At 42.2% G+C, this 12,265-nt stretch overlaps 1 long non-coding RNA gene across 1 annotated transcript; it reads left to right on the forward strand.

Moving 5' to 3' along the window:
• The first annotated feature begins 7,928 nt into the window (after positions 1 to 7,928).
• On the forward strand, positions 7,929 to 12,050 carry LOC150049646 (uncharacterized). Its single transcript, XR_016538864.1, has 3 exons — positions 7,929 to 8,030; positions 9,103 to 9,177; positions 11,952 to 12,050. It is a non-coding gene; the product is annotated as an uncharacterized LOC150049646 (long non-coding RNA).
• Positions 12,051 to 12,265: the final 215 nt, after the last annotated feature.

Raw genomic sequence — 12,265 nt, forward strand, 5'->3', positions numbered from 1 at the left:
CATGGAAAATGACCTATGTAACTTGTGGGCAGGAATGGGAGGCGGGGAAAAAAGAAAAGCAAAGGGACGCGTGAAATTGTCCAGAAATAGAAATGTGCTCATTACCTGACTTATGAAATTGTAACCCCCCTGTTATAATAATAACAAAACAATTTAAAAATGTTCTGTGGAGTCAGTTTGCAAGAAACAAAGCAGAGAAAGTTGGTGGAGCTAGCCTTCCAAAGTTTCAGGGGACAGTGCCATCGTCATTGGGAGTCTGCATCTGATGTGGGATACTTAATCTTGATTGCCAACTTAGCTAGATTGGGAAATGCCTAGGAAATGAGTAAAGCATATTTCTAGGTGTGTCTGTGATGCATTTCCAGAGACAAATGGCAAGTGCAGCAGCAAACTGAGTGCAGAAGACCTGCCTTGAATGTGGTTGATACGGGCCAATAGGCTCAAGGCCCAGAAGGAGGATGCCTCCGTGTATGTGCAAACTTGAATCCTCATCAGTAGAGACAGGTTGCAGCTGCCATTCCCTTAGACACCAGATCCAGCTTCTTCAGCCTTTAAAGAAGATGCAATCCAATGAGTCTCTGGAGTGTCTTACACTATGTCTGCACCAATGGTCCCTCATTGTGAAGGCCGTGCCCTGGTCTGACTTTCTTCTTAATGTATTGAGCAGGCGTTTGCAGGCTTTGCCTTGCCCTGAGTGACTCCATTTTATAAAACGGCACTTCGCTCCATTAGGAGTGCAAATGCTGATACAGAACGACTCTTTACTTTGTTTAGGCAAGTAAACAATCCCCATCTATCCAACACAAACCACGAGGCACAGACTGATAAATAACTTACTTATACAAATGGACTAGTATTCCCCCATCATCATACCAAATTCAATGAGGAACATAGAGACACATGGACATATAAATAATGGTGTCAGAAAACCAGTCCCATGAGCTAGATCCATGAAAAATGCAACCTGCACCCCCAAGCCAAAGGAACACCTAATGCATCCTCCGACCCATCATCAGCTCATCCAGTGCACGAGTCACTCATCAAACTCCCATCTGTGTCCCTGGGGCTTCAGTACTCCCTGCTGCTTGATGCATCCTCTGGAACTTCTGATTCGTCACCTCCCCGGACCAAGTAAGCCTGGAACCAACCTGGAGCCTTGGCATACCTTCACAGTTCTTTGACGGGATTTGCAATATCTAGATCTAGATCTGTATTTATATCTACATGTAAATCTACCAGTAAGCACACTGGATGGTAAGCAAGTGGTTACAAATTATGAACTGTAGTAGAATATACTCTAGGGAGAGTGTACATAACGTAATTCTTAAGAAAAAAAGACTAAGTCAAAGTCCAACAAAATAAGTACTAGGAAATGGGTACTCACATGAACTGCTTTGTTAAAAAAGGCAAAAAAAGTGCGCTAAATACATAATATAAAATTAGTAAGGGAAGGGGTGGGAGGGCTGGGTGAATGTTGCAAGGGTGACAGTGATCAAGATGCACTGTATTTATAATCTGCTTTGGTGCATGGCAACTCCTTTGTACAACAACTCAAAGATAACACAAAAGTTCAAGGAATGCCCAATTTTATCATTATGTTAAGGCATTGTACAGAAGAATTTCCTACGCGCCAGGTAACAAGTACATCTCTTCTTGGACAATGTCACTCCTTCCTTCACTTTGTGACTGGATTTTACAAAAATATTACTGTCTTATCTAACCATCTGCAGGCACTTTGTCTCTGTATCATCCCTTTGCTTTTGTCTTCTGTAAGATCCTTATGAATTGTACAGCTGCCTTAACCCTTAATAACCACTCTAATAATCTGAGAGCCAACAATAGTAATTAAGATAGGAATGAAAAAACTGTTTTCCAATGACACTAGCTACCAAGTGACACCAGAAGTCCTAAAAAAATTAACACCTGCCTATAGAAAATGTCTTTTTATCTGCTACTGGTACTTTTTTTTTTTTTTGCTACTGGTACTTTTTATCTGAACTCAGTGCTCCACTGAACCATGTTGCAAGCCTCAATGTAGCTGCTGAGAGCTTAGTTCATATTGGCTGTTTCTGGTTATTTCCTTATCTACCTTCCTACCTTCTTTATCTTATCTACCTCCAGTGTTTTCTCCCTGACTCCATAGAAACATCTCAGTAAAGTCTCCATGTTACCCAGCCCAGCAGACATCCATTCCAGTCTTCTCACTGAACTCAGAAGCCCTGAGTACAGTTGACCTGCATGGAATCCCCAACACAATAGGTCCTTGCAATCTTCTTCTTTGTCTTAGTCATTCTCCATGGGCCCCTTGGGGGATTCGCTCTCCTCTCTCTAGCCAGGCTCTCATTTTTGTCTCATACTATATTCTGTCTATAAGCAATTTGATTTATACCCTGGTTTTGTAACTGGAGTTTTACATACCAGACCCAAATTCCTGGAACTGTGTGATACCAGATTTGGCCACTTGCCCTAATGTGACAAATAAAGGGACAGGTAATGAGAAAGGACATAGATTACGTAGCATGGGCAGCTAATCAGAAGAGTCAAAGTAAACACTTCAGCCCATTTTCCCCTGTCTTCAGGGTGCGGATAGGAGCTTTAGGTTTATATAAACAAAGCACTGGGGGCAGGGTTAAGAGGTATAAATAACTACTAAACAGTTCTGGTCAAAGTATAGCTTGGTTGATGTTGATGGAGAGAAGATTAAATTTGATATCATTGCCATTACTTGAGGGGAGCAATTTGGTCCAGATAAGTCATTGTTGCCTAGTAGGTGGTCCGTCCTGCACCCAGAAAGATCTTGTGCTCCTTTCCTGTAGGGTAATTGTTCCATTGTGGAATGTGTCATTCCTGGATTCTAAGCGGATGGCTTGGAGCAAAGACAGGTAGCAAAGTGGAGGCCAGAAGGCTAAGCTTTCCCCAAGTTTTTAGTTAATTTGTGGATCCAAGTAAGGGGCCAGTGCTTTTCAGCAAAAGCTGTTTGCATAGTTATTATGCTTTTGCCAACTTTTTGGCTGCCAATGATTCCTAGATTTAAACTATATCCAGATCCTGTAAGCCTCCCTTTTAGGGTCAGAATGGCTTATTTCTAGGACCAGTCCCCTACAAAAACCAGAAAACAAACATGATTTTTTTTATAATGTCAAATGATTTATTTTGTATTCAAGCTGGCACAATTAATAAGACACTTTTAATCAAGATAATCCAGGACAAGCCAGGCCACATGGGAAAGAAGATTACACTCTAGTTGGAAAAGCAAAATATTTGTGAATGAACCCTATGGCAGTTTGCAAGGGTGTAGACAAAGCAAGAGAGGTCCCAAGTGATATCCTGGTGAAAATAATTGTGCCTCATTGAGCCGGGGTGCTGAAATCCTTTTCCCTTTGCTCATAGATATCTATTTGTCACAAAGAGGACTCAGCATTCTAGAGTATTCTATCAGAAATTAACACCATTTCTAGCCCTCATCACAATAACACATGAATGGCCCATTGAAAAGCTATTTAGTAAAACTGTTCAATATTACATATAAGGCTTGAAGATGCCCACTTTGAAATCATTTCTTTTAATCACACACTGGATATAGTAAGATGCAGGAAAAATATTCTTCCCTTAAATTAATTACGATTCTTTCTGGCTGAAAGCTTTTCAACGAATGGAAAGAAAGAATAATTAATGCCACATAAAGGATGACAATAGAAGAGGGCTATGTAGGAATGCAAGGGCTGTGCAAAACCATTTGGTACTGGAAGACCACCCAGGGCTTGCTTTGGAGAACAGTGGCCATAGGGACCGCCTGGGGATGAGCAGTGCTTTCATTTCTGAGCTAATGGCTGTGGGATCTGGTCAAAAGAACCACATGTAAGTGTGAGAGGCAAAGGATAGCAGGAAGTGTTGCTCGTGTCAAACTTGAACCAATAGGAGCTTCTTGCACATGATTTTCCTCCCAGGCAGTTCACTTCATGTGTCTTGTCTTCAAGTACCTCGTAGTAACCTCTGGGGCTCCTTGTCATATTGTGGAATCTTGCTCACAATTGGCCCCACCCCATGCCTTCCATTAATGCACTTCCTTCCAGTCATAAGGCATTTTTGTCTAATGCTCTGTCCTCTCAAGACCTTCCTCATCCTGAGTTGTCTGCGTTGTTGCCTCTAGAAAACTATTTTTAATTTGAAAAGCAACTTCCTATCCCTAAAAATATAGACTAAAGATTGAGCTACAGGAAGAGGTGCTAAGAGCCTGACCGGCACATCCTCCCTGTCGGTCATGATCTCAGTAGGTTCAGGGACAGGGAGGAGTGTCAGCACTGAAGCAGAACATTCCAGGTTCAATGTGGAAGGTTTTGTCATTTCCTTCTGAAAGCTTCTGGGAATTTTGCCTAGTTTCTTTGAGCTTAGGTTTCTTCATCTATGAAAGACAGACAAATCATGGTATCTATTTCTCAGGATGGAATCCCATTAGAAGAAATGAATGCTCTAAGAAGTTACTTCTTGATCTAAGAGTTGTGATTGTATAAAACCACTGATGATGCCTATAGAAAATTTCTTTTTATCTGTTACTGGGATTTGAACTTAATGCTCAACTGAATCACATTGCCAGCCTTAATTTTTGCCTGGTTATTTTGGAGGTAAAGTATTGTGGAGTTTACTATGCAGACTGGGTTTAAACTATGATCCACTGAATCTCAGCCTCCTGCGTAGCTAGGATCACAAGCATGTGCTCCCAGCATCTGGTGAGAAATGCCATTGTCAACAGTCTCTCCAGACTTGGTTGAAAGAGGAATTGAGGTCAGAAGACACCTGGTTCTTCAGCAACCTGTGGTTGTGCAGACACAGCCTGAAGAAAGCCCCAGGAACACATCTGTAAGTTCCAGGAGGAGGGTCAGCCACTGGTCCAGGAGTTAAGATAACGATATTCCAGTTGGTTCCACCCTAAGTTGTCTGTCTGATGTATAGCCAACTATATTTCCCATGAGGGTTAAACTTCAATGATACATGGAAGCTTTTGAAAATATAAATTGCTATGTAAGTGTTGGCTCTGGAAAATATCATTCCTGGGTTGGCCTCATAGGCATGTGAAGAAGGCCAAATATTCAGATGTGCTCACATTCATGAAAGGCCTAGGAGACAGAGGACTGAAGAGATTCATGGCAAGACTGGAGAAGTTTATATTTTGTAAGGTTTTTTAGACATTGTTCTCTTATCTGTCTTCTGTAAGACATTCCTTTTTTTTAATTTGTCAGTTATGGGGCTTGAACTTGGGGCTTGTCCCTGAGCTAATTTGCTCAAGGTTTGTGCTCTACCCCTTTGAGCCACAGTGCCATTTCTAGTTTTTGAGTGGTTAATTGGAGATAAGAGTCTCACAGGAACTTTTCTGCCTAGGCTGGCTTTGAACTGCAATCCTTCGATCTTAGCCTTTTGAGTAGCTGAGATGCCAGGCATGAGTCACCAGCCCCCAGCTACACCTCAATTCTCATTAGGAAGTTTCATGAACTTGCTTTTGGGATGCTCAGTGGATACCTTAAAAAGAATGTCCTCTAAAGCTGATGCTTTTCTTCTAGGACAATGTCCTTTTTTGGAGAAATGGAAGTGGGGGAGGGATGGTTTTAAAAATAACAGTTTAAAATCAAACCAGGAACAAAGATTCCAATTGCTAGGGGTTTTCTACGGTAACTACGTTTGTTATTTCAGCACTTTCTTTCCAGCCTTGGATCTTTCTAAACTTCTATGATAGCAAAGAAATTCCCTCTCCACATTCTGTCCTATTGCTGTGTGCTGAGTTGGGGAGGTAGTGTGTGCTCAAGGCGAGAGACTGATGATCTTCAGGTTTCTATCACCAGAGAAGCTTAGGGATGCATTGTGACTGTGTTTGCACCACTCAGCAGCTGGCTCAGCCCCAGTCCATGGCCCCGAACGGGTCAGACTGATAGGCAAATATCACTGAAGTTCTTCTTTGCTTTTTTTTCAGCCTTTGTTGTTTCATGTAATATTTAGTGGACATTTTTGCTATGCATTGTGCTGACTCAGGGAGTGGAGAGTATTAAAAAACCTAAGAAGACATGATGATCTCCAGATTTCCACTGGAGCAAGCCAGACAATAACAAGAACCTTAATGGACAGAAGCAGTGCCAAATCTGGATAGGATTTGTGGGTTGTGGGAGTGCAGAAGGAGGGGAAATGAATCAGAGGCGAATGAGGACTGGGGAGTGCAGTGGGAGAGGTTTTTTTTTTGCCAGTCCTGGGCTTGAGCTCAGGGCCTGAGCGCTGTCCTTGGACTTTCTCAAGGCTAGAGCTCTACCACTTGAGCCTCAGCACCACTTCCGGCATTTTTTTCTATGTATGTGGTACTGAGGAATCGAACCCGGGTCTTTACGCATGCTAGGCAAGCACTTTAACCACTAGGCCAAACTCCCGGCCGGGAGAGATGGTTTTTAAAAGTGCCTTGCATCATGAGGAGACATTGGCCTGGCTTTGAAGATGAGGTGAGTCAGGTGGAGGGTAGAGCAGGTAAGAAATATGTATGGACTTGGCCTAGATGCATAATGTAATATGGACTGGCAAGGAGAGAGCTGGAGATAGGTAAAAGGGGCAAGTCCAGTAGCTGGAGCTAGTGACAAAGAAGTGAGATTAGAGACAGAAATGTGTCTGGAGACCAGGCAAAAGGCAGGACCTCAGAGGAGTGAGCTGAATAGAAGCAGCCTTGTCTATTACTTACAGATTGTTTTCAAAACCAGCCAGCACTTGCTTAGTAAATGTAAAAATGCCTATTGAGGAGTTATAAGGTTCTATTCATTCATTGAAGTATTGACTGTATTGGTATATAGGGATAGGAGAATATCAAAGGTTTCTAGAATCATTTGTTGTCTCTTCTTACTTGGACAAAGATATTTTTTTGAACAGTGTGTGTCCATTTTTGTCCAGATACACATCACTCCCTGTGGTTAGGGAAGAGTTGGGAGAAAGGCTTAGTCAACCCTGTTTCTGCTATGCTTTTTCAGCCAGGGGATGTGTAAGTTTGGAGCTATTGGAAACAATCTTGTGTGGAACAGTAGACATCGGAAGACAGCTACCACAGACATCGCTGAGAGAAGGAAGAACCAAGCTCTGACAGCATCATTGGTGATCCTGGACCCACTTATACCCGAAACCCCCACCGGTCTAGATTTCACAAGTCCATCAGTCAGTGCACCCTTTTTAGCTTAAGCCACTTGGAAGTACAGTTTTGTTTCTGGTGACCATGAGAGCTCTGAAAAGTCAAAATGGAGCATATTTCCACAGTCTCAGTGACTACTACAATGTGACAGCAGCATAAGAAACAAGTTGCAGAGGTACTTTATTAATCAAGGAGCTCTGCTTTACCCAAAATGCAAAGTACACATAAGAATATTTTCATTCTACTTGTGTGCTAGATGTTTTCACTGTGTGGTATGCTGAGATGGGAAGGGCTGGTTGTCTGAATGGATATTTTCATCCCTGCAACGCCTTAACTCATCCCTGCTGATTTTAACCTCATTCTCCTTTAGCATTCAGCTTCTAAGGGCTCAGATTCTGAGATGAGCTACGTGTTTCCATATGCTTCCCCCGCACGTGGAGGCCAGAAACGTGTGGGTTGGAGGAAAGGAGAGGACACTGGTAAGAAAGAAGACGGGGGTTCATTTCTGGGTGGGAAGCCTGCCACCTCCTTCTCCTGGGACACAGCAGGTTCATGGACAAGTCCCCTAAAACATCAGGTGGGGAGAAGTAGGGTGGAAATGACATGAAATGAGGTGAGTGAAGAGAAAACCAGACCAATTTCTGGATTCTCAGTGACACTACACAAACAGGTTGAGTGACAGGCAAGCGGCTTTCTTGTGGCCACATCAGAGAGGAAACCTGTGATGGTCCCACGAGGACAAAGGCTGAAGATGCTGACAGCCACGTGTCAACTATTTACTCCCACTGGAGTCACAGCCACATTGAATTTGGATTGCCTAGAAGGTTCCAGAATGGACAAATAAAAAACTCACTTCCAATCTCTCTGCCGGTTTGTTCTAAAGGTAAGTACAAATACTTAAAAGGGGGAAAATCATATGAAAGGTGGCTTCTCTAGATGGTTGACAGCAACTCGGAGGAAAAAAAAATAAACGTGCCCAGAATAGACATGACATCTTAATCACTGGTAGAGAAGCTGTAATGCCACACTACAGAAAGCTTAAATAAAACTGTAGCTCTTCTTTCTTTTATTAAAGAAAGAAAGCCCAGGAGTACAATACAAGAACAAGAACTAATTTGGGAAGCTTGCTGGTATGATATTGTCAGTCGCATCAGTGAGGTGGATAAAAGCTTTTAGCACATGAATAATTTCACTGAAAGGGCTTTATCGCTTTTTATTTGCTGGGCATTTACAGAAGAATAAACATGCTGGTATATATTATATATGGAGTGAAAGTCAGTAGCGAATGAAAGCAAAGACCCTCCGACCAGTTACCAGAACAGACAGGGTTGCTTAGCAACCAGGCAACTGGAGAATTCTCTCTTCCTTTCTCTCTTTTGTTTTTAGATTGCAGTAACCTCTGATCAATTTTGGCTTCACAACAAAAGCCGTGGATATTCTGAGAGAAGGGTACCTGCTAATTTGTAGTAGCAAGGACATAGTTCATGACACCAATTTTTGTCTCCCATTTCATGTTAAACAGCAAACCAGTCAAAAATTCCTTCAAAACATCTTATTGCTGGGTGAGCTGGGCCCCTGGTGAATCAGAAGTCACATGTTAATTGCTTCAAAATTACTCTTAAAAGATGTTTTCTGACTGTCAATCTTTCTTGATTCTCTTGTTTCTTGGTTAGCACTGGAAGTCTAGTCTTTGGTTAGAAATCTAGTTTCTAAGAAGCACCCAAATTCCAAAGTCCTAAATCCTTGTTGTTATTCCATTTGAAAGTATCATTGGATTAGAGAATGCCCACCTGGAAAGGGCTTTGTGTGTCATCTCTTCTGCTTCCTTCCTTCTTCACAGTCTCAAATCAAATCCTCACTGCCACCACCAAGAAAATGTACTTCCTCTGGGGGACTTTAAAGCTATAAGGAGTAAGGAAGAGTAGAAATAATAACCAGATCCTATTCAATTCTAGATCCAGCGTGAAAGGAAGAGATGTGCTCTGTGGGTGGACAGTTCGAAGAGAGATGGAAGACTGAGCTGGCCACAGGTTGGGTCCAAGAGGTTGAGCTTATTTCAATGAAATTAACTTTCCTGAATCCATCAGCCAAAGATCCCAAATAAGCTAGTAGTGCCTCATTTGCCTTGCCATTAATGAGATAAATGGGTGAGACTGACTGAAGAAGGTAGCAGGGGAGGACCAGGCCTAGGGAAGTGTGGGGATGGGCCTTTCTGAGCTCCAGTTCTTCCTCTTCAATGAATAATGCAATTCTTTTCCGCTTTCAAATACAAGGAAGATAACTTTGCATAACTAACTTTGCAGTTGCAGCTGCCTCTTGGTCTCGGCTCAGCTTAGAGGGTTGCTGCATGAAGCAACAGCCAAGTTAATGGCTTGTCTGTGGCTCTGTTTAACTGACAAGCATTACTTTCCATGAAGCAAATGCCTAAGCTGGATGGGTTATAAATGTAAAAGGGATGGCCTTGGGATGATTCTTCCAGACTTCATGACATGCGCAAATATGTGAATTCCCAGGCCAGGTGGCTTATACATGAAAAGGAACAGCTTGGGTGCTATTGGGTTGCCTTATTGAAATGTCTCAGTGTGGCACTATCACTTGATGTGGAAAGGCAAGTCATTCTCCCAAATCACCTTGCATTGTTGGGGCCCCAGCAGAGGGAAGAGAGGAGAGAGGTCTGGGCCACACCACAGCTTTGGGCTGTAAAGCCCACATCTTGGTATGCACTCAGCTCTCAGAATATCACAAGCACACAACAGCCCTTTGTTCTTTTCTGTAAAGAGAATGAGCAGTGTTTTCCTGCTCCCCAAGTCCCCCAAGTCTGAGCTTGTCCTTGTTAGGCTGGTGCTGGCACCTGTCACTTTTCTCCCTGTCCTCAATTACTGCTACCTGAGCAACTGCCTGGGTGGGGAAGCACTTTGAACTTCAACTGTCTTTGTGTTTGCACCGGAAGTTGAGTCTTAATTGCAGTCTCCACCTGTTTCTGCATGTCAGGGGACCTCTGCAGACCCTAGCGCTGTTCACTGAGAACTGGAGAATCTTAAGGCGGGCAGTCACACTTTCAGGGACCTACTGAAAGAAGAATTCACTTTTCTTTCTGTTATTGGTGGCTGGCCACTGATTCCTGAGTGCGTATCCACTGCTGCATCCAGGAGTAAACCCACACGAATGAAGCTGAATTTTGATTGTTATTGCTTCCCTTTTAAGAAGAATTTAGACTCATGGACCAACTATTTCTAAAACAACAACAACAACAAAGCAACCAAACAACCACAATAATAGTAATAAAAACCACGCTTTTCCCTTTCCTTACCACAAAAGAACCTGAAAATCAGAAATAAAAAAGTCAATGGAATGGCTAAGTGGCTAAAAGTCCTACAAACTCCAAGCTGCCATACAAGAATATGGTGAAACATTTTACAGCCAAGACTATTTCATTCAAAGGCCTGAAATATGTCTAGCTGAAACTTAGTTGCCAACAAAGACTACTACAGGAAGACACTCTTCTTGCCCTAGTTAGTATTAGAGCTGGTCAATTCAGTGTGAGAACAATTTAATTTAGTAAATGGTATCAATAAAATTGGGAATTCTGTGGTGTGGGGACAAATTAGAAAGCTGGCTGACTCAATTCTTTGCTTTTTCCCCAAGTTGAATTGGAATTGTGCAATAGTCATCTGTGAGCCTTTATGTCTTTATCATTAGTTATTAGCAGTAAATTCAAGGAGAAGTCCAAGAACTGACATAATGGCCTTTGGAGGAGTACAGATTACTTAGAAAATAATGGAGATGGCCAGGAGTTTGGCCTAGTGGTTAAAGTGCTTGCCTAGCATGCATGAAGACCCGGGTTCGATTCCTCGGTACCACATACATAGAAAAAAAAAAGCCGGAAGTGGTGCTGAGGCTCAAGTGATAGAGCTCTAGCCTTGAGAAAGTCCAAGGACAGTGCTCAGGCCCTGAGCTCAAGCCCAGGACTGGCAAAAAAAAAAAAGAAAATAATGGAGATGTATGTTTTCTGGTATTCTTGAATCTAGAAATCCTTACTAGACAATTGAATTGGTTATGTCATCAACATTCCAGCTTCATCAATTCCTGAACAGACATGTTTTCAGGAATCCCATGGAATTCACTTTTTAACATGTTTGATATTTTTTGGTTATAATTATGCAAATGGAGGGTTTTGGAAAACTGACATTCAATTCACAAATGCCAAATTTTATCTTGACTTAACACAATTATCTCCCAGTGGTTTCATCCTCTAATATGATCATGTCAAGGGCTAGAATTTCACTATCCAATAGAGAATGAGGACACAAACATCTCAGCAGTTTCTTATAGTACAAGGATGACTTACCAACTATGGCTGTCCTTCAGTTAATCAACTCTATCTTGATTGCCAGGCACAGGTAGCTGACACCTCTAATCCTGGCTAGGCAGGAGGCTGAGATCTGAGAATTTCAGTTTGAAGTCAGCCTGGGCAGGAAAGTCTGGGAGACTCTAATCTCCATTTAACCCCCAGAAAACCAGAAGTGGAGCTGTGGCTCAAAGTAGTAGAGAGTTAACCTTGAGCAAAAGAGTTCAGAAAGAGTGCTCAGGCCAGGAGTTCAAGCCTCAAGATCATCAACAAAAATCTATATTCATTTAACACCTAATTTCATCAAAGGCTCTGTAGTCAACCTATGTGAAACTGAGTTGTATCACTTGTTACTCTTGAGGCTTCCTTTCTGACTGCCCTGGCCTCAGTGTGTAGTAACCAGAGTTAGTGTTTGAAGTGCTTGGTGTTGATGAACTTTCATTTTGAATCCTCTAGTGCCTGAAGACTGGAGTATTTTTGCTGAAAGTTACCTTAGATGACCACTTTAGTCCTCACATGGATTAATCACACAGCAAATGGGGGAGAGAAGACTACATGGAGGAAACTGCACTTTAATTGGACAATTCAAACTGTATTTTAATTGGACAATTGAAATTGCATGATTCGATTCACGATGGATGTGCTCAAACTTTTCAGAGCATCTAAGTCCTCTCTGGACTTTGAAAAATTCAATTTGTGGCCAGAATTAAAACTGACCAACTAAGAATGTATCTCAGCTAAGTTCTATTCACAGGCTTGTATCTACTCTC

The sequence above is a fragment of the Megascapheus bottae genome, chromosome 19 (assembly GCF_031878675.1).
Source record: "Megascapheus bottae isolate mThoBot1 chromosome 19, mThoBot2.hap1, whole genome shotgun sequence".
Classification (NCBI taxonomy): domain Eukaryota; kingdom Metazoa; phylum Chordata; class Mammalia; order Rodentia; family Geomyidae; genus Megascapheus; species Megascapheus bottae.